Below are 6,739 nucleotides of genomic sequence, written 5' to 3'. Positions count from 1 at the left end.
TATAGCTAACTCATCGAATGCTCGTTAGGCTCTTCTCTAAGCACTTCACATGCATTGATTCACTGAATCTCACCACGGATCTGTGAAGCACAGAGAGGTTTGATCGTTCAGCCAAGGCCACACAGTAAGTGGTAATGCTGGGATTCCGTCAGGGCATCTGGCTCCAGAGCATGCTCTTGGCCACCATATTTGACTGCTTCTTGCTTAATGCAGAGGCATCAGAAGTTTTTTGAAGAAATACGTTCAGCAAAGCAAAATGACTTATGCACAACCTCACAGCTCATAAGTGACAGAGCCTGGACCCAGGGTCATCCTAACTACCAAGTCTCAGCTCTGACTCTGGATTTTTCTTCTCATCCAGATTTCCCATGCTGTGTTCTCTCTGGCCTCCCTGTACCCCTTAGTGCTTGCTTCCCTCATTCATTCTTGCCCTTAGTGCTTCGCTCAGTAGGAATGTAGCTACTTCTTAACCTTTATCAACAAGAGTATTCTTTTTTTTTTTCTTATTAATACAGTATTTATTTGTCTTTCCTCTGTCAAACCCTGAGCCAACCACTTTCCCCAGGCTGCCTGGGGAGGTATAGGAAAAGGAACATACAGGGCATACAGGGCAGACAAGACATGGGAGAAAGACCTATGGGAGGTGGAGACGACTCCTTCACATGGCGAAGAGGATGAGAAAGGCCACCATCAGGCAAAAAAGCCCCATGGCCTCCGAGAGGGCAAAGCCCAGAATGGCGTAGGAGAAGAGCTGTTGCTTCAGAGAGGGATTCCTGGCATAACCAATGATGAGGCTCCCAAACACAGTCCCAATTCCAGCCCCAGAGCCAGCCACCCCTACAGTGGCAGCCCCAGCCCCAATGAACTTGGCTGCCGTGTCAATGTCCCTTGAAATGGCGCTGGTTTGGAAGCTGCGGCTAGGAATAAGGGAGGTCAGGGGATGTGGGGCTGTCAAGCTGCTGAGGCTCTGATCTGTCAGTGTCTCTGGTGGTTTTAGCACCACTGCAGACAGTGATCGGCTCAACAGCTGAGAGGTGCTCCGGACCAAGAAGGGGGTGGAGACGAACTTTGCACAGGCCTACATTTTCAGGGGATGAGGGGCTGTAGCAGGAGAGCTGCTCCCAGAGCGGAGACGACCGAGAGCTCAACAAGAGTATTCAAAACAGTAAAATGTATCAGTGTTGTCTAATGATCTTTTCGGAAATAAGGGAAAATGTCAACGATTTTCTTTCTTTTCATCTGTGTGGACATTCCCTCCATCCCTGCTTTATTTAATGGGAATATTCAGGTAAAGAATGAGAAATGGGATGTAGAGGGAGTTGACTGTGGGCTTTAAAAGCTCAGAAATGTTACCTTTCTGCCTCTGGTGGTGGAGGCTGACAGAGAGTCTGTAACCACGAGAGGGCACTGTGAGCCCACGTTTAGGGGATGCTTCTGTTAGGTGGCAGGGAGAGGTCTAGGACCATGACGTTCCTACAACCAAGAAATCTTGCAGTGTTTTTATAGGAGCACCAGCTCTCAGGACTGAGTCACTGTGGTCACTTTTCTACCAAAGCTTCTGAACTAGATCCCTGGAAGAGATACTCCTGGGTCCTAAAGGAGCCTGGGGACTCCCTATGGCTGAGCGGTTACCCTGAGAACAGAGGGCTCCAGGCATTCAATGCTGGGGCAGTTCCTCCCTCAATCTGCCACTCTTAACTTAGTTGTCCCTCTTCGTAGGTTGGGAGGCCTGCCTCTGTTGGTCCAAGCTTCTTTTAAGTAGTCAAGCTACTGCCCCAACCTTTCCTCTGCCTGATGGAGTTTTCTTTTCTTTTCTTTTCTTTCTTCTTTCTTCTTTCTTTCTTTCTTTCTTTCTTTCTTTCTTTCTTTCTTTCTTTCTTTCTTTCTTTCTTTCTTCTTTCTTTCTCTTTCTTTCTTTCTTCTTTCTTTCTTTCTTTCTTTCTTTCTTTCTTTCTTTCTTCTTCTTTCTTTTTCTCTTTCTTTTTTAAAAGATTTTATTTATTTATTCATGAGAGACACAGAGAGAGAGAGAGAGGCAGAGACACAAGCAGAGGGAGCAGGCCCCGTGCAGGGAGCCCAACTGGGGACTCCATCCCAGGATCCCAGGGTCACGCCCTAGGCTGAAGGCAGGCACTAAACCACTGAGCCACCCAGGGATCCCCTCGTTTTTTGTTTTTTTAACCTAAGAAATTGGAAAGATGCAGAAACACACAAGGAACAACCTAATAAACACCCATATTCCCACTACACAGAATTAACTCTTTTTTTTAAATCATTTTACCATATTTACTTCCAGCTTTTATATATATATATATATATGTGTGTGTTTTTATTAAAGATTTTATTTATTTATTCATGAAAGACAGAGGAGAGAAAGAGGCAGAGACACAGGCAGAGGAAGAAGCAGGCTCCATACAGGGAGCCTGATGTGGGACTCTATCCGGGAATCCAGGATCATGCCCTGGGCCAAAGGCAGGCGCTAAACCACTAAGCCACCCACGGATTCCCTCCAGCTTATATTTTTAAAGAAAGAAAATGTAACAGATTTAGCTGAAGTCCCCTTTGACCAACATCCCTGGTCCATTTCTCCTCCTAATTTCCCTTTCTTTGACAGAAAAACAACTCTTTGAGTTTTGTGGGTTGCCTTCTAGTCCATTATTATGCTTTCATATATGCATATAGTGCTGGGTTTCTATACACTGTTTATGTATTGCTTTTGCCTGCTTTTAAACTTTTTCTTTTTGGGATGCCTGGGTGGCTCAGTCAGTGAAATGTCTGTCTTTGGCCTATCCCAGATGCTGGGATGGAGCCCCACATCAAACCCCACATCAGGCCCGACATTAGGCCTCATATCGGGCTCCCTGCTCAGCAGAGAGCCTGCTTCTCCCTCTCCCTCTGCTGTTCCCCCTGCCTGTGCTCCGTCTCTCCGTCAAATAAATAAATAAAATCTTAAAAAAAAAACAAAAGAAAAAACCTTTTCTTTTCATCTACACATGATACAGTGTACATGATACAGTGTGAGAAGTCAAATTATTCTACGGGTCTTGTTGATTAACATAGCTGTCTTGGGACTGATTCCTACCAGATACTCCATCATTTCCTGCTCTTGGGAGTCAACCAATTTATTTTAGACTATTCTTATATTTCCTCCCATATGTCTAAAAAACATGATAATACTACTTCTTGAATGTTCATTTGAAGCATTATCATTTGACTTTCCAATACAGAAGATCAGGAGTTAGCTGTTTTACTTTTTTAATTTTTATTTATTTATTCATGAGAGACACACAGAGAGAGGCAGAGATACAGGCAGAGGAGAAGCAGGTGCCTCACGAGGAGCCTGATGTGGGACCTTGTGAGCCTTGATCACAGGACCCTGGGATCACAACCTGAGCCAAAGGTAGATGCTCAACCACTGAGCTACCCAGGCATCTCAATTTAGATGTTATCAATCTTTGCCTATAATCGGAAAAAAAGAGGTGGAGGAGAAGGAACCAACAGAAACAGTTTCAAAAGCTGTTAAGCAAAGGATGAGTTGTAGTTTAGCAGATTTGAAAAGGCAAAGTCTTAGCCAACAGTAGGAAAAACTCATATTGCAGCCCCCCAGAAGGCTCTGAATTGGAGGCAGCAGGAACTTTGGAAGGTAGAAATGAAAACAGGGGGACTGGTCCTTGATCCCCTATCTAACTCTGAGCAATCAGATGACTGCTCTTCTCACACCTGGCTGATTTTCAGTTCATTCCCTAGGGAAGGCAAATAGAGGGTCTGTGGTATTTGAAGGAATTATCTTCTGGCTTCCAGAACTAATTTTAACAGGTTCAGTGTCTTTCTAATTCTTCAGCTTTTGTAAAATTTTTATTCCTTGACCCACTCCAGACATTTCAAGGATTATCTCTTTGTCCCCAGATTTTGAAATTTTACAATGATGTATATTAATGTAAGTCTGTTTTCATCTGTTGGACTGGGTACCTAATGACGCCTTTCATTGTGGAAATTCTCATCTTTCAATTTTGGGAAATTAAAAAACTTTTCTTTGATTTGCATCCCTCTCCCCGACACACCCCATTTTCTTTACCTCATTTTAGCACTCCTATTATTCAGAAGTTAGACTTCTTCCACTGGCCCTGTAATTCATTTTATTTGTTTGTTTGTTTTTTAGTAATCTCTACACTCAAGGTGAAGCTCAAACTCATGGCCCTGAGATAGAGTCTCATGATCTTCTAACTGAGCCAACCAGGAGCCCCTTCTCCCCTTCTCCCCCCCCCCTTTTTAATTAAAAAAAAAAAAACAAACATGGGGTGGGGGCACCTGGGTGGCTTAGTTGGTTAAGCATCTGCCTTCAGCTCAAGTTATGATCTCAAAGCCTTGGGATTCAGCCTTTAATGGGGCTCCTTCCTCCATAGGGAGCCTGCTTCTCCCTCTCCCTCAGCCATTCTCTTACTCTTGCTCTGCTTTAAATAGATAAATAAATAAATAAATAAATAAATAAATAAATAAATAAAATCTTTTCTTTCAAAAAGAAAAAAAACCTATTGAATATCTGAAAATTAATTCCTAAAAGACCAACCTTTCCAGAAAACTGTAGCTACACAATGCATTCCATCTATCATGTTAAAACATGCATGAGACACAGATTTAAAAAACACAAAACAAGCCACCATTCGTCAATAATCTGAGCAAAGAAAGGGGATCCCTGGGTGGCTCAGTGGTTTGGCGCCTGCCTTTGGCCCAGGGCGTGATCCTGGAGACCCGGGATTGAATCCCACGTCAGGCTCCCGGTGCATGGAGCCTGCTTCTCCCTCTGCCTATGTCTCTGCCTCTCTCTCTCTCTCTCTCTGTGTGTGTGTGGCTATCATAAATTAAAAAAAAAAATCTGAGCAAAGAGAAAATGCATCTTTCCCATTTTTAATTTCTTTCTCTTATTTATTGAGTTTTTTTAAACATTAATTTATTTATTCATGAGAGACACAGAGAGAGAGGGGCAGAGACATAGGCAGAGGGAAAAGCAGGCTCCTTGCAGGGAGCCCAATGTGGGACTTGATCCCAGATCCTGGGATCACGACCTGGGCCGAAGGCAGGCACCCAACTGCTGAGCCACCCAGGAGTCCCTTATTTATTGAGTTTTAAAAATTTCTGCTACATGCTTTCATTTTAAAAGTCTTGTTTGTTTTCTGAATGTTCACCTTTTAAAATAGCATGTTCTTTCACAAATACAATATCTTAAATCTCTGAGGATATTAATGATTTTTTTTGGTCTTGATTTCTTCTTGATGCACAGCCTTTCCTTCCTCTAAGTTATTTATTTATTTTCTCTCCTGTTGGTCTCTGTCTTTTTTATTAAAGGTTTTCTTCATATTTGATGACTATTTGCTCATATTTAAGAGTGTGACACTAAATGGTTCTCTGGAAACTCTGTGAACATGGAGTGATCTGGCTGGCCCATTTCATTGGGAGAACTCTCAACGTTGATATCTTCAAGTTTTCTCTCGGATTGGTCAGATACCTCAAAAGTTCTTCCAATTTTCCACATGGAACATACATTCCCGCTTGCCAGGGTGTGGCAGCTGAATACGCCAACTAGGGAGGAACTGTAATCTAAATATTTCATAAACTGCTGGCTGTAGCTACTTCAGTCACAAGGATTGGACGACTGCTCAGTTGGCAGCGAGTGGCCTTTAGCATTTTCTGGTAGTTGCTCTGAGTTTATCCCTCAATCCCAAGCCTTTCCTGAATGGATTAACAGGAAAGTCAGTACGGTGAAACTTCAGTGAGGAATGGAGTACAAAGGCTACCTGGTATCTGTAGATGGTTATCTGAACATGCAGCTTGCAAATGCAAAAGGATACATAGATGGAGCATTGTTTGGACATTTGGGTGAAGTTCTAATAAGATCCTAACCCAGAGGAAGAAGAGTGGCATATAGAAACACAAGGCCTTTCATACCCAGTGGGAAGTTGTGAACCACATGTACTCAGTGACTGCCCAATCCCATACTTTTTATTGGACAGGTAATCTTGCAGTGGAAAGAACTCTGACTTCTGGTCCTGAATCTGCTGCTAAATCTGAAGTGACTTGACTCTGGGCAAATAATTTTAACTTAAATTATTAATCTCATTATTTTTGCAATGTGAGGATTAGAGACAGGACCCTTCCGATTATATGTACTTCTCTGAGTTTGCTATTTCCATCGTTGAGTGAAAGAACCAAGGCTCATGGCTACTATTTGTAAGAAGGAGAATATACACATTAATACATAGAATATTTCCAGAATGATGGAGATGAAACTTAACCGGTCGCATGCAGGGAGAGGAACTGAAGATGCTTTACTTTTCCAAAATACTCTTGTATCTTTTGAACCTTGAAACATAAACAAAAACTATTTCATATACTTGTGCTTAATCATCCTGTTTCCAGCATAGTATTTCCCTCTTCTGTGCTTGGTGTCCCTCAGTAACAAAGATGGCAGAAGTAGGAGGTGCGTAGGATGGAGCTGAGAATGGTTGAGGAGTGTGCCCTGATGTTTGGTCCTAACCAGTGGAGGGTGCCTGAATAAATAAAGGATGAATATCAGTTTCTTTTTTTTTTTTTTTTTTTTTAAATAAATTGCATCTTCAATTTTTATTTATTTATTTATTTATGATAGTCAGAGAGAGAGAGAGACAGAGGCAGAGACATAGGCAGAGGGAGAAGCAGGCTCCATGCACCGGGAGCCCGACGTGGGATTCGATCCCGGGTCTCC

The 6,739-nt window shown here is 42.6% G+C and overlaps 1 pseudogene across 1 annotated transcript; it reads right to left on the bottom strand.

Annotated features, from left to right (window-relative positions):
* Positions 1-491: 491 nt before the first annotated feature.
* LOC100688210 lies at positions 492-1,120 on the bottom strand (annotated as a pseudogene). Its single transcript, XR_005369150.1, has one exon. The product of XR_005369150.1 is annotated as an ATP synthase F(0) complex subunit C2, mitochondrial-like (transcript).
* Positions 1,121-6,739: the final 5,619 nt, after the last annotated feature.

Source organism: Canis lupus, chromosome 14 (assembly GCF_011100685.1).
Source record: "Canis lupus familiaris isolate Mischka breed German Shepherd chromosome 14, alternate assembly UU_Cfam_GSD_1.0, whole genome shotgun sequence".
Lineage (NCBI taxonomy): Eukaryota > Metazoa > Chordata > Mammalia > Carnivora > Canidae > Canis > Canis lupus.
Note: the sequence above shows the minus strand (reverse complement) of the source record. Positions and strands in the feature narration are given on the sequence as shown.